The following is a 24,817-nucleotide window of genomic DNA, read 5'->3' on the forward strand; positions in this document are numbered from 1 at the left end:
AAATAACTGGTGATGGTCGAAGTAGAGAGGATATAAAATGTAGACTGGCAATGGCAAGGAAAGCGTTTCTCAAGAAGAGAAATTTGTTAACATCGAATATAGATTTATGTATCAGGAAGTCGTTTATGAAAGTATTTGTTTGGAGTGTAGCCATGTATGGAAGGGAAACATGGACGATAACTAGTTTGGACAAGAAGAGAGTAGAAGCTTTAGAAATGTGGTGCTACAGAAGAATGCTGAAGATTAGATGGGTAGTTCACGTAACTAATGAGGAGGTATTGAATAGGATTGGGGAGAAGAGAAGTTTGTGGCACAACTTGACTAGAAGAAGGGATCGGTTGGTAGGACATGTTTTGAGGCATCAAGGGATCACAAATTTAGCATCGGAGGGCAGCGTGGAGGGTAAAAATCGTAGAGGGAGACCAAGAGATAAATACACTAAGCAGATTCAGAAGGATGTAGGTTGCAGTAGGTACTGGGAGATGAAGCAGATTGCACAGGATAGAGTAGCATGGAGAGCTGCATCAAACCAGTGTCAGGACTGAAGACAACAACAACAACAACACATATATTCCATAAACACAAAGTCAATATTTACTCTGGCACACAATAAATTTTTCATCATTAAGCCACTGCTTCTTTACCTCTGAACACATTACCTAAATACCAGCAGCCAGCCAGAAAACCGAACTTGGGGTGATATCAGAGTGCACAGACAAGCACTTAGATATACACTCATTGCCCGTATCTTAAGTGCGTCCAAAACAGGCAAACCTCATGCACACAGGTAACCACGGTTCAATAAGTTCATTACTAATGGCCACTGTGAAGCAGATAACATGAGGGTCCAAGCACTCGGAGAGCCGTTAACTGAAAACAGTACGAGATTCAGCACGCATATAAACGCTAAGACTTTGAAAACCTCAATAATTCCCACACTTTAATTCTGTAGCACAGCCGATTGCAGGCTGATACATTCCAAGACACTTTCACATCGTTTAGCAGCGCAGAAGAGTCCTTCGGTCTCTCACAACACGAATTACACACTCGCCGACCGCACGCACGTCTCCGTCCGCAGTGCCACTGCCTGCTCAACGCGAAGAGGCAGAGCAAGCGCACAGACCGCCGACAACCCGAGTGCACACCGAAGGGCCAACCAACCGATTAAGACCCGCCCTATCGACACAGCGACGTGCGCTTACATAGCCGAAAAGCGGCCAAAGAGGAAATCCGCGGCCACGCAGAGCAGAGTCGTTCGCAGAAATCTTAAAAGAATACAGAGAAGCGACAGGCGCCAACGGCGCCGCGTATCAATTATAACAATCAAAATGCTCGATGATGATTGTATGTGGATTCAGGAGGGGTTGAGTAGATTCGTTGAATGAACTTCGAGTGTTAAGACTGGAAGGGTTAGTTCCAGAATATAAATTTCATCTGCACCACTGATGAACAGATGCATACCAATTTGCCGCTTGCTAAAGACAGCCGAAAAGTGGGTTTAGTTTTGTTTTGCCCTGGTCCGGGGCTGCTTATTCTGCATTCGCAGCAGTCCACCATATCCGATGGAACATTCACTATCCGCCATGTGTGACACGTCCATCATCCTAGCCACGGTAGGATTCTTAGACTTTTAGTTGCAAAGTCTTGAATCTCTATTTGTGACCTTTATTAACATTCGGGACCGAATTTTTTGCCTGGACGATGGTTTGAGTTTTTCCATGTCCCGCTTGTATTCTAAAAATTGTTGCTTTTTGACTGGACTGTTCGTCAGAACTATTAAAGGAACTCGATTGTAATTTCTTGTAAGCTTAATTGGTCTTTGTTGCTTACTTGTATTGTTCCAACTTGTATTTACAGAACTGTTAGCTGATAATCAAAGACTGCCGTAGCTCAGTCCGACCAACCACCCTTTGTCATGCCCCAGTTAACGTGCAAGCGTTTCCGGCAGCTCTCCACTGTCCTGGCTGGTCACTAGTCTAGCGACGCTGCCTGTGTCTGCCAAGCGATCTCATGTAGGTCAGCTAGTTTGTGAAGGCCAGAGTTGTAAAATGGCTGCTAATAATTTTTTTTAAATTTGTGTCTTATTTTTCAAACATATTTGACATTATTTGTATTGCTGTTAGCACTGAAACTACGTAACACTGGCGAGGTCATGCTTAATTGATGATATAATGAGAGCTGTGGCGTATGTTCCTCAAATACAGACTCGATTTAAATTTTTGAGCACATTATTCTAGTATTTCCTTTAAGTATTTCTTTTGAGTTATTATGAAAATATTTCCATGTTGGCCAAGCCATACTTGCTAGTTACTGATCTTACGAACATCGTGGGTAATTTTTCATGAATAATAATTTCATTTAAGGTATTATGAACAAGTGTTCATGTTACGCAAGTTAGCCGTACTATCACTTTTGATATACACTACTGGCCATTAAAATTGTTACACCACGAAGATGACGTGATACAGACGCGAAATTTAACCTACAGGGAGAAATACCGCGATATGCAAATGATTAGCTTTTCGGAGAATTCACACAAGGTTGGCGCCGATGGTGACCCCTACAACGTACTGTCATGAGGAAAGTTTCCAACCGATTTCTCATACACAAACAGCAGTTGACCGGCGTTGCCTGGTGAAACGTGTTGGCCGCGAGGTTCTAGGCGCTACAGTCTGGAACCGTGCGACCGCTACGGTCGCAGGTTCAAATCCTGCCTCGGGTATGGATGTGTGTGTTGCCCTTAGGTTAGTTAGGTTTAAGTAGTTCTAAGTTGTAGGGGACTGATGACCACAGCAGTTAAGCCCCATAGTGCTGAGATCCATTCAAACCATTTGAAACTGGTGAAACGTTGTTGTGAAGCCTCGTGTAAGGAAGAGAAATGCGTACCATCACAGTTCCAACTTTGATAAAGGTCATTTGGTAGACTACCGCGAATGCGGTTTATCGTATGGCGACATTGCTGTTCGCGTTGGTAAAGATCCAGTGACTGTTAGCAGGTATGGATTCGGTCGGTTCAGGAGGGTAATACGGAGCGCCGTGCTGGATCCCTACGGCCTCGTATCACTAGCAGTCGATATGACAGGCATCTTATCCGCATGGTTGTAACGGATCGTGCAGCCACGTCTCGATTCCTGAGTCAGCAGATGGGGACGTTTGCAAGGCAACAATCATCTGCACGAACAGTTCGACGACGTTTGCAGCAGCATGGTCTGTCACCTCGAAGACCATGGCTGCGGTTACCTTTGACGCTGCATCACAGACAGGAGAGAATGCGATGGTGTACTCAACGACGAGCCTGGGTGCACGAATGTCAGAATTTCATTTTTTCGGATGAATCCAGGTTCTGTTTACAGCATCATGATGGTCACATCCGCGTTTGGCGACATCGCGGTCAACTCACATTGGAAGTGTGTATTCATCATCGCCATACTGGCTTATCACCGGACGTGATGGTGTGGTGTGCCATTGGTTACATGTCTCGTCACCTCTTATTCGTATTGACGTCACTTTGAACAGTGGACGTTACATTTCAGATGTGTTACGACCCTTGGCTCTACCCTTCATTCGATCCCTGTGAAACCCTACATTTCAGAAGGATTATGCACGACCGCAAGTTGCAGGCCCTGTACGGGCCTTTCTGAATACAAAGAATGTTCGATTGCTGCCTCGGCCAGCACATGCTCCAGATCTCTCACCAATTGAAGACGTCTGTTCAATGGCGGCCGTGCAACTGGCTCGTCACAATACGCCAGTCACTACTCTTGACGTGGTGTGGCCGAGCCGTTCTACGTGCTTCAGTCTGGAACCACACGACCGCTGCGGTCGCAGGTTCGAATCCCGCCTCTTCCATGATGTGTGTGATCTTCTTAGGGTTCTTAAGCTTCAGTAGTTTTAGGGGCCTGATGACCTCAGATGTTTAGTCCCATAGGGCTCAGAGCCATTTGAACCACGTTTGAACTATTCTTGATGAAATGTGGTATCGTGTTGAAGCTGCATGGGCAGCTGTACCTGTACACGCCATCCAAGCTCTCTTTGACGCAACACCCAGGCGTATCAAGGCCGTTATTACGGCCAGAGGTGGTTATTCTGTGTACTGATTTCTCAGGATCTATTCACCCAAATTGCGTGAATATGTAATCACAAGACAGTTCTAGTATAATATATTTGTCCAAATAATACCCGTTTATCATCTGCATTTCTTCTTGGTGTATCAATTTTAATAGCCACTAGTGTACATTGCTGCGTATTTCTTTCAAGGTGCTCACATCAGATTTCCATTGCTGGGCCTAGTTTAGCGTCGACAGTGCCTGGTAATTAATAATGTAGTGGGTACTATGACACATTTCTGGCAAACACAAATTTATTTGAATGTCTCTAGAGACATGACTATGTTGTGAAGTTTATGCTGAATGACTAGCAATTCCATGATCGTTGTAGCCTTTTGGAAAACATTCTACCTTATTTGGGATTGCTGTTAATAAGTAATTTAATTAGTAGTTTGAGTAATTGTTATCATTTCGTAAATGGTCTGAAATGAGTCTGTAGAACTTTCTGTATTTCTTACACATTTTAAAAGAAAGAAATTTGCTTAATTGATAAACGATTCGTAAATAAAATTGTGTCATAATGTAAAAATTGCATGATATTGTGTTGATGGGCTAACCAATCCACCCCACAACCTTGTGCTCCAGTAGTGGTTCTGTTCTGGATAGTACTAGTTGAACATCATTAACAGTTTTCAGGTTTAGTACTGCACCGTTGTTTAGTTGATATATTTACATTTCTTGTAAATCATTCGAGGCATTGTCTTAGAGGAATCTAGGATTGGGCTCAGGGAGGTACGGTGACATCAGGGATGAAATAGTTGAAAAAATAAAGAAACAGGGGGCTTTGAAGCTTAAAATAAGATGTCAACCGACTCATGGTTCAGTGGTGGAGCTTGCTGCATGGGTACGCAGTATGTTCAACAGTCCGACGAAGTTGAACCCAGAATGAATTAGGGACGTAAGTGGATCTTTATCATATTGTGCTGCATCTTTTATGTTTGCCTGATAACTTTGAAATTTCACAATAGTTGTTCTCTTCCTAATCAAGCTACTAGGATTCAGGACCAGAAGAAGCATTGGCCTAATAAGCTTCCTGACCTAAAACACCCAGCAACCAATAAGGAACATAGCGTCACTGTTCAATGAGGCCTTGTAATTTCTACCGAATATTAATACCTTCGGGTGGCAAGACGGAGGTATTGTGGTTGAACAACCTAGTCTACCCTGTCCATCAGGCGATGACTATAATACCTCTGTTAGGAAGGGCGAAAGGGAGCATATAATACTTGAACCCTTTGCTAGCTTACCCAGTCCTATTTGCTGCTTACTCGAAGCCTCGAGTGTCTCACAGATTGAAGAGCATGACACGCTTCTGCTTTCAGTTCGTTCATACAGGCCCCACTCATTGACTCATTCATCTATTATATTATATCCTCTGGCTGTTAAATACTGATCCTGCAGAAATATTAGGTTCAAGTGAGATTGCAAAATTTGCGAAAGGGCATTGTCTGGATAAAATGTCCCTTCGGATCAAAAACGAACTAATGGGTAGCTGTGAATACACCGTTGAAGAATCACAACAGGAGGAACTATATTTGGAAAAGGCCATATGATACGAGAACATTTCAGTTACATTACGTCATGGGTCAGACAAAGATACCGAAATAAGATACTGGATTGTAATGGGTACCCAAGAGCATATATAGACTCATTTCACAATGTAGCAGTGGTGAAGAGTAGGCTGAAGTTTAAGAGATGAGTCAGGAAGTATCTTTACACAAAGAAGTGGGATACGAAAGTACTAAGGAATGACCAGATATGCTTGATGTTCTATAAAGATATAGATGCAGCAATGACGAATAGCTCAGTAGGCACTATTGTTGATGAAGAATGGACATCTCTAAAACGCAAACACAGAAGTTGGAAAGAGTAACATAGATACAAGAAAGGTAGCTGAGAACAAACCATGGGTAACACAAGTCTTGCTTCACTTGATCGATGAAACAAGGAAATACAAAAATGTACAGGGAGATTCAGGAATACAGAAATACAAGTCACTCAGGAATGAAATAAATAGGAAGTGCAGGGAATCTAAATAGAAACTGCTGCATGATAAATGTGAAATAATCGAAAAATAAATGATTGTGGAAGGACAGATTCTGCATATAGGAAAGTCGAAACAACCTACGATGAAATTAAAGAAAGGGATCTAATATTAAGAGTGCAACGGGAATCGTAATGTTAAATGCAGAGAAGAGAGTTGAAAGGGTACACTGAAGGCCTCTTTCAGGGGGAAGATTTGTCTGACGTGATAAAAGAAGAAATAGGAAACAATTTAGAAGAGATAAGGAATCTAGTATTAGAATCAGAATGTATGAAAGCTTCGGAGGACTTAAGATAAAAAAAGGCAGACAGGTAGATAACACTCCTTCAGAATTTATAACATCATTGGGGAAGTGGCTACAAAACAACTATTCACGTTGGTGGGTAGCATGTATGTGTCTGGCGGCACCCGACTTTCGGAAAATTATCGTACACACGTTTCTGAAAATAGCAAGAGCCGGTAAGTGCGAGGATAACATCACAGTCAGCTTAACAGCTCACGCACCCATTTTGCTGTCAAGAATGGAAAAGAAAACTGAGGACCTGTTACATGAAAACCAGTTTGGCTTTAGGAATTGTGATGGCACCAGAGAGGTAATTATGACGTTGGGGCTGATAGTGGAAGCAAGACTAAAGAAAAATCAAGACACATCCATCGGATTTGTTGACCTGGAAAAAGCGATAGAAATGTAAATTGGTGTAAGATATTCACAATTCTGAGAAAAATAAGCATAAGCTATCGGGTGAGACGGGTAACATACAGCATGTGCTAGAGTGTACAGGAAATAATAAGAGTAGATCAGCAAGAACGATGAGCTTGGACTAAAAGGGCTGTAAGAGAGAGAGGTAGTCTTTTGCCCCTATTGTTCAGTCTGTACATCGAAGTAGCAATGATGGAGATAAAAGAAATATTCGGGAGTGGAATTAAAATTCAGGATGAAAGGATGTCATGATATGATTCACTGACTGTAGCGCACCCGGCGCGTTGGGGCCACCCTCACCTCAGGGTGAGTGGCGGACTGCAACGCACTCGCGTCGCTCGAGGCAGAAAGTCAATGTGGAGGCTGTCCGGCTGGCCTCGCCCGTTCATCCTGTCCATGGGCAGGTGGCCGCTCCTTCAACATGGCCCGAGCAAACACAGGGGGGAAAAGGCTTGCTGGTTATTGGGAGATCCAACGCTAGGGGGGTGATGGAGCTCCTTAGGGAAATAGCGTACAGGGCAGGAAAGAATTCCAACGTGCACTCGGTTTGTCTGCCGGGGGGCCTCATCCAAGATGTGGAGGCGGCCTTGCCTGCGGCTATCAAGCGTACGGGGTGCAGTCGTGTGCAAGTACTTGCAACGTCGGCACCAATGATGCCTGTCTCTTGGGTTCTGAGGCGATCCTCAGTTCGTACAGGCAGCTGACGGATTTGGTGAAGATCGCTGGCCTCGCACGCGGGGTGCAAGCAGAGCTCTTTATTTGCAGCATCGTTCCTAGAGAGGGTCGGGGTTCTTTGGTTTGGAGCCGAGTGGAGGGTCTCAACCAGAGACTTCGTCGACTCTGTGACGGTCTTGGCTACAAATTTCTAGACTTGCTCTATTGGGTGAGGAATTGTAGGACGCCCCTAGATAGGTCAGGGGTGCACTACACAATGGAAGCGGCTAATCGAGTAGCAGAGTACTTGTGGCGTGCACATGGGGGATTTAGGCTAGGCAGTAGTGCGAGGTGTCCTGATGAACACTCACCAGTCGACGTGCAGCGAGAGAAATCAGGACACGCTCAGTGAAAACACACTTCAGGTATCAAGACATTTGCAGTAAATTTTCAGTGTGTTCAGAATAAAGTTCCTGAATTCACTGCCCTCCAGGAAGCGTGTATCGCGCAAATTATTCTCGGGACTGAGACCTGGCTGAACCCTGAGATAGGTAGTTCTGATATATTTAGTGAGGGTTGAAACGTGTATCGGAAAGACAGATTAGACACCGTAGGAGGTGGTGTCTTCACTGCATTTGACAAAAGTATCGTGTCTACTGAGGTCGAAGTAGAGTGTGATTGTGAAGTTATCTGGACACGTTTAACAGGGCTAGGAGGAATTAAGTTATTTGTTGGGTGTTATTACCGACCACCAGGTTCCACCGTGACAGTTCTAAAATCATTCAAAAGGAGTCTACATTCTGTATCGCAGAAGTACCCGGATCATGCTATATTAGTCGGAGGCGACTTCAACCTACCTAGTACAGACGGGGACGTATATGGAATTATTACAGGTGGTACAGACAAGCCGTCGTGTGAATTACTTTTGAACACATTTTCCGAAAACTGTCTTCAGCTAAATCGGCAGCCAACGCATAATGGAAATATTTTAGATCTGGTAGCCACGAACAGACCATACCTCATCGACGGTGTCAGTGTTGAGACAGGGATTAGTGATCATGATGTTGTCATTAAGACTATGGTTACGGAAGTTAAAAAGGTGGTCAAGAAGGCTAGGAGAGTATTCTTTCTAGAAAGAGCAAATAAGCCGTTGCTAGCATCCCACTTAGTAAATGAATCGACTTCGTTTACTTCCGGTGCGATGGACGTGGAAGGATTATGGGCAAATTTTAAACGAGTTGTAAATCACGCATTGGACAAGTATGTGCCGAAAAAGTGTGTTATGGATGGAAAAGACCCACCGTGGTTTAACAGAGCACTTTATAGAATGCTCAGGAAGCAATGGCAGTTGCATTCACGGTACAAGAAAGATTGGGAGAATGAGGACAGGCAAAAGTTACTAGAGATTCGTGCTGCTGTAGAAAGAGCGATGCGAGAAGCATTCAACTACTACCACTATCATACCTTAGCAAAAGATCTTGCTGAAAAGCCAAGGAAATTCTGGTCTTCCGTAAATTCGGTAAGCGGGTCGAAGGCTTCCATCCAGTCACTCACTGATTAGTCTGGACTGGCAACGGAAGACAGCAAAACGAAAGCCGAAATTTTAAATTTAGAATTTGAGAAATCTTTAACGCAGGAGTGTCATACAAACATACCGTCGTTTCAGTCTCGTACAGATTCCCGTATCGAGGACATAGTGATAGATTCCCTTCGGGTTGTGAAGCAACTGAATGGGTTGAAAATAAATAAATCGCCAGGTTCTGATGGGATTCCAATTCGGTTTTACAGATAATACTCTATTTCATTGGCTCCTTACTTAGCACGCATTTATCGCGAATCTCCAACGTAAAGCCCCGAGCGACTGGAAAAAAGCGCAAGTGACACCTGTATATGAAAAGGGTAGAAGGACGGATCCTCAAAGCTACAGACCAATATCCTTAACATCGATTTGTTGTAGGATTCTCGAACATATTCTCAGTTCTGATATAATGAATTTCCTTGAGACAGTGATGTTGCTGTCCATGCATTAGCACGGCTTTAGAAAGCATCGCTCCTGCGAGACTCAACACGCCATTTTTTCACATGATATCTTGCGAACCATGGATGAAGGGTATCAGACGGATGCCATATTCCTTGTCTTCCGGAAAGCGTTTGACTCGGTGCCCGTCTGCAAGCTCCTAACTAAGGTACGAGCTTATGGGATTGGTTCCCAAATATGTGAGTGGCTCTAAGACTTCTTAAGTAATAGAACCCAGTACGTTATCCTCGATGGTGAGTGTTCATCGGTGGTGAGGGTATCATCTGGAGTGCCCCAGGGAAGTGTGATAGGTCCACTGTTGTTTTCTATGTACATAAATGATCATTTCGATAGGGTGGATAGCAATGTGCGGCTGTTTGCTGATGATTCTGTGGTGTACGAGAAGGTGCTGTCGTTGAGTGACTGTAGGAGGACACAAGACGACTTGGACAGGATTTGTGATTAGTGTAAAGAATGGCAGCTAACTCTAAATATTGATAAATGTAAATTAATGCAGATGAATAGGAAAAAGAATCCCGTAATGTTGGAATACTCCATTAGTAGGCAATACAACCCAGTACGTTGTCCTCGATGGTGAGTGTTCATCGGTGGTGAGGGTATCATCTGGAGTGCCCCAGAGAAGTGTGATAGGTCCACTGTTGTTTTCTATCTACATAAATGATCATTTGGATAGGGTGGATAGCAATGTGCGGCTGTTTGCTGATGATGCTGTGGTGTACGAGAATGTGCTGTCGTTGAGTGACTGTAGGAGGACACAAGATGACTTGGACAGGATTTGTGATTAGTGTAAAGAATGGCAGCTAACACTAAATATAGATAAATGTAAATTAATGCAGATGAATAGGAAAAAGAATCCCGTAATGTTGGAATACTCCATAAGTAGGCAATACAAGCCAGTACATTGTCCTCGATGGTGAGTGTTGATCGGTGGTGAGGGTATCATCTGGAGTGCCCCAGGGAAGTGTGATAGGTCCACTGTTGTTTTCTATCTACATAAATGATCATTTGGATAGGGTGGATAGCAATGTGCGGCTGTTTGCTGATGATGCTGTGGTGTACGAGAAGGTGCTGTCGTTGAGTGACTGTAGGAGGACACAAGACGACTTGGACAGGATTTGTGATTAGTGTAAAGAATGGCAGCTAACTCTAAATATTGATAAATGTAAATTAATGCAGATGAATAGGAAAAAGAATCCCGTAATGTTGGAATACTCCATTAGTAGGCAATACAACCCAGTACGTTGTCCTCGATGGTGAGTGTTCATCGGTGGTGAGGGTATCATCTGGAGTGCCCCAGGGAAATGTGATAGGTCCACTGTTGTTTTCTATCTACATAAATATTCATTTGGATAGGCTGGATAGCAATGTGCGGCTGTTTGCTGATGATGCTGTGGTGTACGGGAAGGTGCTGTCGTTGAGTGACTGTAGGAGGACACAAGATGACTTGGACAGGATTTGTGATTAGTGTAAAGAATGGCAGCTAACTCTAAATATAGATAAATATAAATTAATGCAGATGAATAGGAAAAAGAATCCCGTAATGTTGTAATACTCCATTAGTAGGCAATACAACCCAGTACGTTGTCCTCGATGGTGAGTGTTCATCGGTGGTGAGGGTATCATCTAGAGTGCCCCAGGGAAGTGTGATAGGTCCACTGTTGTTTTCTATCTACATAAATGATCATTTGGATAGGGTGGATAGCAATGTGCGGCTGTTTGCTGATGATGCTGTGGTGTACGAGAAGGTGCTGTCGTTGAGTGACTGTAGGAGGACACAAGATGACTTGGACAGGATTTGTGATTAGTGTAAAGAATGGCAGCTAACTCTAAATATAGATAAATGTAAATTAATGCAGATGAATAGGAAAAAGAATCCCGTAATGTTGTAATACTCCATTAGTAGGCAATACAACCCAGTACGTTGTCCTCGATGGTGAGTGTTCATCGGTGGTGAGGGTATCATCTGGAGTGCCCCAGGGAAGTGTGATAGGTCCACTGTTGTTTTCTATCTACATAAATGATCATTTGGATAGGGTGGATAGCAATGTGCGGCTGTTTGCTGATGATGCTGTGGTGTACGGGAAGGTGCTGTCGTTGAGTGACTGTAGGAGGACACAAGACGACTTGGACAGGATTTGTGATTAGTGTAAAGAATGGCAGCTAACTCTAAATATTGATAAATGTAAATTAATGCAGATGAATAGGAAAAAGAATCCCGTAATGTTGGAATACTCCATTAGTAATGTAGCGCTTGACAGAGTCACGTCGATTAAATATTTGGGCGTAACATTGCAGGGCGATATGAAGCGGGAAAAGTATGTAATGGCAATTTTGGGGAAGGCGGATACCCGTCTTAAATTCATTGGTAGAAATTTGGGAAGATGTGGTTCACCTGTAAAAGAGACCGCTTATAAAACACTAATACGACCTATTCTTGAGTTCTGTTCGAGCGTTTGGAATCCCTATTAGGTCCGATTGACGGAGGACATAGAAGCAATTCAGAGGCGGGCTGCTTGAATTGTTACTGGTAGGTTTTATCATCATGCGAGTGTTACGGAAATGCTTCAGGAACTCGGGTTGGAGTCTCTAGAGGAAAGGAGGCGTTCTTTTCGTGAATCGCTACTGAGGAAATTTAAAGAACCATTATTTGAGGCTGACTGCAGTACAATTTTACTGCCGCCAAGTTACATTTCGCGAAAAGACCACAAAGATGAGATAAAAGAGATTAGAGATCGTACAGAAGCATATAGGGAGTCATTTTCCCCTCGTTCTGTTTGGGAGTGGAACAGGGAGAGGAGATGCTAGTTGTGGTACGAGGTGCCCTCCACCATGCACAGTATGGTGGACTGTGAAGTATGTATGTAAATGTAGATGTAGATGTAGACATTGTTATGAAGTGAAAGTGGTGAAGAATTATATGATCTACTGAATGGAATGAACAATCTAATGAGTACAGAATATGAATTGAGGGTAAATGTAAGGAAGAAGAAAGTAATGAGAAGTAGCACAAGTGAGAAATCGAGAAACTTAACATCAGGATTGCTGGTCACGAAGTAGATGAAGTTAAGGAATTCTACGGCCTAGGCAACAAAATAACCAATGACGGATGGAGCAAGGAGGACATCAAAAACGGCTATCACTAGGAAAAGGGGCGTTCCTAGACAAGAGAAATCTACTAGTATCAGATATATGTCTTAATTTGAGGACGAAATTTGTGAGTATGTACGTTTGGAACACAGCATCGTGTGGTACTGAAACATGGACTGTGAGAAAACCGAAATACCAAGAGAATGGAACCATTTTACATCTGGTGCTACAGAAAGATGTTGAAAATGAGGTGGACTGTGAAGATAAGGAATGAGGAGGTTCTGCGCAGAATCGGAGAGGAATGAATGGAAAACACTGACTAGGAGGAGAGACAGGAGGATAGGCATCTGCGAAGAAATCAGGGAATGACCTCCATGGTATTAGAGGGAGATGTAAAGGGCAAAAGCGTAGAGGGAGACAGAGACTGGAAGAATACAGCTGGCATATAATTGAGGAAGTTAGTAGCAAGTGGTGGCGGTAAGTTCCCATGAATCCAAACTGCTGAGGTCATCGGCCCAAAGGCCTTACACAACTTTATCTTACTTAAACTAACTTACTCTAAGGACAATAGAGACACTGTTGACCGAGGAAGGACTCTTAACCTTCGACGATTGGAGTCGCATGAATCGTGACAAGGCGCCCTTAGACAACTCGGCTACCCCGTGCAGCTAAGTTGCAAGTGCTAGTCTGAGATGATGAGGTTGGCACAGGGGAGGATGCAGGGCGCCTCAAACCAGCCGGAATACTGATGACACAAAAAAAAGTACTTCCTTCGCCTTCAGGGGCAGATTGAAACCCAGCAGGAGTGTAGAGAAGAGTTGCGTATCGTCATTATTGCTTTAGAGCTTGACGTGAGAGAGAAAGATGTGCCCAGAACTATATTCCCTATGTTCCAGGCTTTGATGGGATGTATTTCGAAATGGACAGCGACTTCGAAACATGACCAGCTGTTCACCCACTGTCAGGCACAGAACTGGAATACAGCCATCTCTAAGCTTAGTTACCCACATCTAAAAAATTCCTCTTTTTTGTCACTTGTCATTGCTACAATGTCAAAGTGCAGCAAGCTCAGAATGGCATGTAAGCAGTTGCGAGAGGTAATTTCGTTCAGCAGTGGTCTGCCTTTTTGAACGTTCCAAAACTGACTGATATCTTAATTTCTTCACCTGTAAGCTCCAAGCGTCTATTTCGTTTCATGTATGTCTATGTACACCCAGTCCTAGTAAACGATTCGACCTTCCTTATTGGTCCGCAAAACCCTCTTTCAATGAGAGGACAACGTGAAACAACATTCTTCATCATCACAGTTCGTAATCGAATAACTTGTAGGTCATTTTCGCTCCGCCTACCAGGAATTCTAGTTTTAGGAACTGTAGCCCATATTTCGTTCCCATTACGAGAAAACAATATGTCACACTCACCAAAATTTGGACTAAATTATTTTTCTCCGTCTTTGCAAATGAAATCTTCATGATCATTATCTTCGTTGACTTCTAAGTTTTCAGTGTCATCTGTCTCATTGTTATCACCACTAGAAGATATAAATTCACAACGTATTTTTTCAGAATCGGAAGGCTGCTCCAAGAATTCTATCAGCTCCTCATCTGATAGTTAGTAGAAAAGACAACTGTTATAAAATAATGCAACAAAATAAGATTGTGCCTATCACATGGAGGACTGTTCAACACTGAAAGAATAACAGCGCGAGTCAACAATGCCAAATGACGTAACAGACGCTACGCAGACAGACATCTGCTTTTTGAAAAATTGCTTCAAACAGCAGGGGCCTGCGAGTCCCCTACGGGAGGAAACGCGCACCAACACTTTAACACAAACCGTAAGTAAATTTTTATATTTTTCCAGCATTATCACTAACTTGATGAAGTAGTAAAGGTCATAAGATGTGATTGGAGTAAAATGTATAATTACGAACAGAGAAGAGATTAAACATCGCGGATGGGCCTCTGAGGCCTGATGGTAACAAAAGTATTAAAATTATGAGGATTGGCGACCTCTACGCACCAAACCCTGTGTGAGCAATAATTTCAAGAAAGTTACACATATTACAAAAAATCCATGGAAAATACTGCAAGTAACACATATAAATAATAACTTGAAACTTCACCCTTAAATATTATGTTCAGTATAACTTATTCCTATCTTATTTAAGCAACGAAATTACTTTTATTCTGCCTATCTCCTCGCACCAAAGTTGATGAGACCAATGCTTCCACTTTTGTGCGTTAAACTGAACTTCCATACTTCGTCATTTACGTTTTAAATTTACAAAATTACCAATTATATAAAATATAAGAAGAGCCCAAAATTCTTATACAACTGCACGTTGAATTACACTTATTTACAAACTCATATTAGTACGCATTACAGTTTTCAATCACAAGATGCCGCTGTGCCATCGTTACCTCTTGTAGCATTTTTCTCCCAGTTGTATCTCCTGAATCTCACTTTTTTATGATTCCACGATTGCTCAAACTCAGTCACATTCTTCTCGTTAACCAATGGACTCTTGCGTTTACAAACATAATTTGTTGCTAATGCTGAATCACCATTTTTGTAGTCGAGAAACGTATACGCTCTTCCTTCATCCATATCATTTATTTCAGTTAAAGGCTGCATATTTTTAATTTCACCCCATTCTAAATACTGTTCCCTTAAAAGATCATTTTTGAAATCCCTTCCTCTTTCTCCCATATAGATGGTACACGTTATAACTTCAGAACAAACTTCAGTCTCATTATCCATTCCTACATCCTTCCACGTCTACCTCTAACTCATGTGTGGGAGTTAAATCACCCTCAAATTATTTCGTTTTATTATCCTCGTAACCATCAAATATATTGTTCCCCTGCTCTGAAATAACGATATAAGTAGCTGCAACGGTCTCACAGTCAACCATGCAATTGAAGATATCGTGTCTCCTAGACAAGCGCTCACTTATTTCCGCCTGCACACTACAAACGTTATAAACATCAACTCCCCGAACATCCACGGATAACTCATAAGCATTTAAAATATCCATTACATACGCCGATGCATTACATAAATCACCACCAATAACTCGTCAGTCTTCACCGATATACCACACAAATTGCCGGTGTTACTGAATTCCAAAGAACTCGCACGAAACCTTCCTCCTTCACACATGTTTACATTAATAGCCATCGGTTCACCTCCAGCAACAGAAACATTCCTCCATGATCAGTAGCTTCAACTTTGCAACTTCACATCCAAATCACCTTCACCTCCCTTCAACAATAAATTACCCACTTTTTCTCGAGCTGACGATACAATAACTACGTCGCCTTCACAAATACCTTCACATACTTCCGTCGATACACCACAAAATGCATCTCCAGCGGACACACCATGATATTCATCTGCAGCTAACACCCAAAAAATTCATCTCCAGCTGATTACACTACGGCTTCACAGGTAGCTTCACCTAATTTCTTCTATACAAAATCATCTACATTACTTTTCCTGTATTACTATAGTTGTTGCTACTGACTAGTGCCTCATCAGAATTGCTATACATTCCACTTCCACCATATTCAGATCCATCTCTGTCCCTCTTTTGATAACAGAATCTCTCAACAAACGTACATTCATTCCACCATTCACTTCCCTTTCACAAAATAAATTCTCCAGTCCCGTATCATCATCATCGAATCTCTCAAAACATTTTACAATATAGCTCTCAGCCTCTTTGTGGTTACGCTGCTTAGAAATATTCCCCATTTCAGTTTTTTATTTCTTATAACCTCTATCTTCAATATTTGTAGTTTCTTGGCCGAATTTTCGTCACCCACCAAGTATTTAAAATAACCTGTTCTTTACAACGCGGGTTTATTCGCCATCTCCGGACCTGAGATTCGGCGATCTCTATTTCCCCGACCACATATTCTCAACTTGCATTTCCTGACTCGCAATTCTTCGTTGCTAATTTAGGGATTTAATATGAAATTTACAATTCCCCTTTGAAAATTTTTATTACATTGATAATTATTTCTCTAATGATTGTTATAATTATTGCGAATATTACTATCGTTCCCGTTGGGATACTATTCCTACTACGAGTCTTGAATTTCAAAGCTTGTTGAAGCTTCTCAATAATATTTAAAAACTCGTCAATGAAATTTATCGGACTGTGGACAAGATCCCACTATAAACATTCTGGTACCAGGTTCTTGAGCGCCGTAGTATCCGTCAGTCCTCCCACCTGACGATTTATATGCGACAACTTAGCTAGTTAATGCACACAAAAATAGAGTATCGACACCCTTCTGTGCCTGAAACTTGGTCCGTTCAGGAACTCACTCTGAAGTCGCGTTTGCTTCGCTTCACTCCAGCGAACTCTTCGTAGGTAGTAAATGAAGCATTTAACAAATCAGCTTATGATTGTGCTCTATCCTCAAGATGTCTTCCAACATTCCTCTCCTAAAGTCATTTTCACATGAAGCAAAAAAAAAAAAAGAAGAAATCAACTGGGTGGTATTTCCCATAATCTTCGAAACACTTGGCCGTTCCTAAATCAACCCACGTAACACCCATCACAGTAGGAACCCGTTTTGCTGCTGAAGCTTTTCCCCCTGCCCGTAAATCTGCTGTTCCTGCTGCAAAAGTTTGTTATTAATCTTTGCTTGCAACTGTTGGTCGTTTTCCATCACCTCTGTTTCACACCTTACACTCGACCAGACAAATTGTTAATGGACTTAGTGGTCTATTCCTCTAGGGCGTTTTCTCTCAGCAGACAATTCTTAACACTGCCATCCTTCTCGTAATGTATCTTTTCCTAATTGTCTCCGAAATCTTTCGGCACTGTGTCGGCTCTGGTACTAACCAGACCAACTTCCTCAGAGACTTTGCCTGAATGTGCCCTTATAGCTTCTAATTTTGATTCAGTCGTACCTTCTATGCCTAATTCAATAACCGTTATCTCATATTTTACTGTTTCCCGTACACTTGTATCTACTGAACACATCACTGTTTTTATTAATCCTATCCACCCCAAATAAAGAGTTCAATTTTGTCAGAGCTTCCTCTAACCGTACCACTGAATCACCTGCAATCATCTCTCCATTTTCTGATTTCGGTTTCTCTTTCCTACTAATATTGTCTTTATGAACACTACCAAATTTATATTTTGGAAAAACTGTCCCACTCACATTAAACTCATTAGACGATTGCTTTAATACTGGAAGCTCTATCACTGTCGATGACACTGCAGTTTTACACATTTTAACGCTATCGGCATGGGTACTTAACAGTTACGGTGGTATGGTGGCTGTTTCTCCTGCACGTGTGTTGCCCGACGAACTCAGCAAGCCTTTGCGAAGCCTTCTTCTTCTTCCTTGAAGTCCCACAGCGAACTTCCCCACATCTAGCTTTTGCTACCAATTTTCACACAAGCATCTGCGTTAAAATCTAATTCTCGGAGCATCTCGCAAACTGTCTGAATAGATCTGGGACATGGGTCACAGAATACTGTAGAGCGCTGGTATTTCAGCTCCAATTCTAAACGGATTACATTCATACCCCAGACGAGAAAAGACCAACTACACCGGTAGCTAACAGTTACTACTGAGCAGTTGACTTTCAAGCAGCATCCCATGCACCCAACCAATTGGGTGAAATCATGACATGCAGCTTCATCTGGGCATCAGCTTGGTCTTTTTCGCATTACAGGATTTATACTGGTAAGACCAGTCATTTGACTTTTGTGTATCATATGCAGTTATTTAATTCCTTCATTATATATTGTCGGAAGAAAATCTCAACACCAATATCGAGTTGTGCGACATAAACGAAAGTTAATAGGTGTGTTTCTACGTCTGAAAGACATATGTTTAGATCTCATACTAGTGCTATAAAAGTGCCGCTACTAGCGCCAGTAAGAGGATACAAATTAGGCTGGCTTTAAATACACGCTGTATTGGTCGTGAGTGTTAGTCACGTTTCAGATTAAACGTGGTGAGTTGATGTTAGTCAAGAATTGATTGAAGCCAATAAACACGCCGTTATCAATACCTCATCGAGTTGAACAATCTTGTGTAATAGGACTATCTCGTCGAGTTGAGCAATGTTGTGTAATAGGACTACAAGAAGCTGGATGTTCATTCCCCTGCGCTCCAGAAAGACTTGGCAGAAATATAGCCACTGTACATAATTTCTGGCAGCGGTGGTCATGAGATCGTACGACCGCAAGAACACTGTGCTCCGGATGGCCAAGTGGCAGTACGGACAGGAAAGACCATTAGATTCGGCGTATGGCTCCGGCCCATCGCACTTTATCTGCAGTAGTAATCAGAGTAGCAGTTGCAACCTCACTGACACAAAGAAGGGTTGCAAACCGGTTACTTCAAGGATAGCACGAGCCAACGGACTTTAGCGAACATTCGACTAACCCTAAACCACCGCTGCTTCCCTCGAGAGCTCATGAAACCATGGTTGCGTTTTCTGGAGGAAACTGGTTCAGCCTCGATATCAGTGATGGCAGTATGTTGGTTAGAAAACACCAGTTGAGGACCTGCGCTCTTCCGATGTGCGTGCGAGTCACACACCTGCAGTTATGGTCTGGAGAGCGATTTCGTATGACCACTGGAGCACCCTCGTGGTTATCCCTCGCACCCTCATTGCAATATTGTTCGTCAGTCTGTTGATACGACCTGTTGTGCTGCCATTCATGAACAGCATTCCAGGATGTGTTTTCCAACAGGATAACGCTCGCCCACAAACTGCTGTTATAACACATCATGCTCTACAAAACGGCGAAGTGTTGTCTTGACCTGACCGATCAGCACACTTCTCACCAATCGATTACATATGGAACATCACCGCACTACAACTCCAGCATAAACCGTCTCTGTCTTGACTGACGAGGTGCAACAGGCATGGAAGTCCAGCCCACAAAAAGACACCTGGCACTTGTAGAACACAATGCATGGACGTCTGCATTCTTGCAGTTTTAATAACTTAAGTGCATTACCCAGACAAAATGTACTTGCGAAATATTATTTAGTGTTCGAGTTCTTTTCCCATCAGTGTAAATTCCTTCCTATAAATGAAGCATTATGAAAACACAGCTCCTTCGTAAATACTTGCAATTATCACCTGTAACATGACTCGGGTCAATAATCATTTTGGAGTATCAGAAATATGCGCCATTACTTTCCTTTTCCTTGTACTTGTATTCTGCACAGGACTGGAAAGTTCATCATCCTTCTCCGACATTACTGATGTCTTCATTTCAATTAAGAAGTAATTAGTCGATGCACAAACTCGGTGACAGTAACACCTGAGTGGTTCTGCTCAACCTATCGAGAAAAACTTCGTTTCAAGAGTAAGTTGGGGTGACAACATGGCCATATTTTGTATCACCCTATGCGTTATTACCAAACAATGCCACAAACTGAACTTCTTTTACAATGTGGGAGTATTTTTGGACACCAGCAACATGAAATGCAACATTGTAAGATGAAACACAAAACGAGAAGAAAAAGGCTCTAAATAGGAAATCAATCTTGATAGTTCTTCCTGAGCAATGAGTGGACTTCGATCTTTCACATCAGTTACGTCATAAGTTTAGCATAGGTTTTGCAGGACTTTGATCGTTTTTACAAAAAACTAGTCTTGATACATTATATTACTTCCAGTTCCTCGTATGTGCCATTATGAACTAAATTTTAGAAGATTTTGAACGTTATTCCCATGTACCCTAAATGTACAAAATATTCCTTATTATTCACAGTTATGTTCTTGATTGTATCTAAAGATACATTGTACCGAATTTTGGCTTTTGTATAATGGATGAATGAATGAACAAAAGCAGTAGTGTATGGCATCCCATGAGTATTACTCGTTTACCTCAAAGATTGTTTTTAGGATTATGTACTTTCTAAAACTCAGAATGAAATTCAAATGTGAAATCAAGGAGGTTATTCATGAAAAACTGGCACAGAGAGGCCCTAGCAAGAAATATTCTGGGAACTGAAACAAAAGGTTATTATTTAAAAGTGCAGTAATTTAATGTGAAAACAAACAATGAAAATACATGTTATTAAGTAACTCATTATTAATATGTAAATACCTGACTAAAAGTCAAGTACATGTTACAGATTACCCTATCGTTATTTTGAACAAAAAGTGTTACGTTCTTGCTGAAACAAAATATCCATTTTTCAGTGACTAAGCTCTTGAGACCATTCATTTATTAACACTGCGGTCCTTTGCACTAACTAGTATAAGAGGTATTAGTTTAAACGCTCATTAACAACATCAGAACTACCTATTGATGACTTTTATTAAATGGCAAATTGTTAGAATATGATTTCAAAAATGGTTGTTTTGCTCTCATTGGCCACTTGCTGTAGGGCACATCATAATGTCAGGTTTTAAAGAAATAAAATGGGAGAACTACAACCTCATGGACGTACTGACAGTGAATATTTACATATAGTTTGCTTCCTTCGAAATTTCAACAATCTATCACTTTGTTGACATCCAAAAGTCAGGATACCATCCTTTGCTTCCTTGTTTTCTCATTGTATCCATTTATGGCCTAACAAACAACATGTAGGAAAGTTTTTGCAAACTTGAACGTTAAACATTTTGTAGATATGATTTGAAAGGTGAAATATAACGAGTAAGAATCAGTACCAGCACTGTTTTAGGAGCTTTAACTTCATCGGTTATCGACGAAACTGCAGTAAAAGAAGATCTCAATGGATTACGAAAGCATCCTTTGCGACGTATTACTGGATCAAATACCCATTTAAAACCAGAAAAACTCTGAAAATTCTTTCCTGATTCTGGTTTTAGCATAAGAAATGTAAAATGTACTATTTAAAACTACTATTGCGTGCACACGATAGAAATTTCGAACAAAAATCAGTAGTAAACGATCTCCATGTAATCCACTGGCTGCTAATGTTTGCGTCATGAAATATGGCGTAACGATCTTAAAAACAACTTGCAGCGTAACTTTGCAGCACCATGTCTCCTTATTTTTGTCTCCATGGTATCTGCATGGGGCTTATTACTTTTTCTCTATATCCACCACTAGATACAGTTTATTCATATCAGTATTAGAGGCGAAGCGTATACTACACCGACCATCTCTCCAAAGGGTTACTGCCATGCAGTGAATTGACAAAGAGTCTGCGTATGTAGCAGAACCGATAAATATTGAAGCTGGTGAATGACATTTCTTGAGAGAGGAAAAGTAGATGGTAAGGAAGCAAGAGAGCCAAATAACAGGCACCTTTCATACTAATTTTGTAGATGAAATAGAAAATAACCCTCTATTAAGAAGCAACAAAATTTCAATAAGAAATTTATGGAAATGAACCATTTAAGTTTAGATACTTATACGTGAGAGCAGGTCCTAATCCTGACAGCTGTGCAGAGTGTACCAACAATAAATAGCATCCCATTCTCCCATCTAATGATATACCACAGTCACCGACACAAATGTGAGGCTATTTGGTGAACACGGGATTAGGTGTAAATGTTCTCTTTTTGGACACTCGAATTAAGCGTAAAGGCGATGAAGAATCAATAGAGAGCACATTTTAAATAATGGCCTTTATGCTTTTGACAATATGATCCTGTTCCTGAACTGTAAGGTGTTTGTGGTAATTGTACGAGACATTTCTTGCTTTCAAGACTTACACTGACATGCATGAAGTCAGTGTGTTGTTGCGTGACTAAATGAGCATTTTTGTTACTCTTCATCGATATAAATACTATCATCTGTCAGTGAGAGTTGGTATATCATTTGGCGATAAGAACTGTCATGACATGTTGATATAATCCTAACTGATATGTATCATGAGAAGCTAGTAAATGGGAACTTACATATAGTTCTTTTTCGATGTTGATTGATAATGTGCAAGGGGCAGATATCATCTAACTACCAAAGATATAAATTTTGTTTCATATACCAGACACTGTGATGCGAAAAAAAATTTTTAAGTAATTTCATGTATCTGTGTACCAGAATAGCAAACGGTCTCCATCTTCCACTTGTTTCAAAGTAATAATTTATTTCCAGGAAATGGACCTCGAGAATATTATACTACGGTGGGAACAATGTTGCACTGTGTTGTGGAATGGCAATACTTTACTTATTTCAGAAAATGTTGTAGCGCAACTTTGTAAATGGGAAATACAGCCGATTTAGCTGTGGTTCAACACACAAAACTTTAGTGGAAGTACAAGCAATTATAACATGTTTACATGATATTCATACTGCTGGTCCTACTCAGTTCCCTTTTATTGCCTGCAAATACTGCACTTAAACGAATTGTTTTCAATACCTAAGAACAACTGAAATCACCATAAAGTAATTTATCAACACGTAAATTAGCTTACCAAAGCAAGAGTACCAAAAACTTTGACCAAAGTATTATTTAGCTGTTTACGAAACACTACATGTGGCGATTGTGAGACAAAAGTGCAGCGGTATTGATCCTGGTCTACTTTGCGGTTTATTTAAGCTCTGCCAGACAGAATTACGGTAGTCGATTTTTCTCTGTAAGAGCAATAAATTGCTGACAGTGACTGCTTATCAGCTTTACCACCTGAAATACTCCTTCCATGCTGAAAACTGTCCGACACACACACACACACACACACACACACACACACACACACAAAGACACACACACACACACAAACACACATACATAGAGCGAGATAGATGAGAGGGCGAGAGAAGATGTGAAGTGAATATTCATTTCTGGAACAATCGGACAGCATATTATACATCTCCCTCATACATCTCGTTAAATGATCACGATGGGTAACTCTGCGGGGTTACAACTCGTGCGAAGGATTGCTGACAGTTTGCCTTTCCGCGTGTCATTCGTTATTGGAACAGGGAAGGGTGAAAAGCAGTGAAACAGAAGTACTCTTTGTCACATTCTGTAAGTTGGCTAGCGAAATACAAACGTAAAACCACAACGAGCATGGTAGCGCATTTGTTAGCAGTATGTGGTCTCATTCTGGAGGACGTCGGTTCAAACCCAAAACAACTTTTCTGTACTTTTCCTAATTCGTTTAAAGAAAATGGAGAGATGGTTGCTTCTAAAAGGCACAGCCGCTCTTCTTCTCCGTCCCTCCCTAATCCGAGATTGTGCTCCAACGACCTTGTTGTTGACGGGACATTAAGCAATAATCTCCTCCGCCTCCTTCTCCTACTCGTCGTCTTCCTCCATGTAAAACAATTGCAGTTAAAGCTGCTGTCGGTGGAACTCAGAGGAATCAGGAGCAACTCTGGAGGACACATCAAGTGTGAAAACGATTCGTAGACCATGACTGTGGCGATTCCGCACCAAACTAAGACCGCCAGTCGTGACAGACTTCACTGATTGATATTACGGCATTCTCCAGTAGAGCAGTTACATAATAGACTAAAAAGTACTCTAAGATAGTCTAGAGACCCTATTTCATACAAACCTTTTAGTGTTGACCACATAACACCCTTCGACGCAAGCAAGGAAGAGTCGTTTTACGTGAAACCATTATCACTGACGGAACACCAATTTTCTACTTTGCCTATCGAAATTTTTTTTCCTTGTTGTATCCATCTTTCACAGTTGTGCAATAATAATAAAAATTTTCCACTCATTTACATAAGGAGACGTTTCAAACAGGGTTCAACGCTTAAAACGTGCAATCTTCAACAGGTCATAGATTGCAAACAGACAAGCTTTTTCGTAGAAATAAACCTCTCACCACTTCGTTTGTAAATTTAACGAATTGGTAAAATAATTGGTATACATGACCTCCTGACAGCTGCCGAAGGCATAATCAACAAAGATATATCACAGTCATATAATACTGATTACGCTACTTTTCAATTGGCCATAGATAAAAACCTCCTCGCGGTCGACAGCACAAACGAAAAGTGTACGAGGGGGTTTTTAGTGTAAAGGTCTGCTTAACTATGTCGTCCAGCCCATCTGGTAAATTACCGTTTCAGATTTTATGAAACTTTACACGGGTTACAGAGGTTTCTCGTATGGAATCGTCTGGACGTGGATGGTTATCAGTTGAGAGTGCATCTGTACTGGCGTCGGGTCAACATCTAGAGAGCGCGGGAAGCGTGCCAAAACCGGAGGCAATCCAAATATTGGATTACGTCTCGAGGAGGGAGAGAGACAATA

The sequence above is a fragment of the Schistocerca gregaria genome, chromosome 3 (assembly GCF_023897955.1).
Source record: "Schistocerca gregaria isolate iqSchGreg1 chromosome 3, iqSchGreg1.2, whole genome shotgun sequence".
Lineage (NCBI taxonomy): Eukaryota > Metazoa > Arthropoda > Insecta > Orthoptera > Acrididae > Schistocerca > Schistocerca gregaria.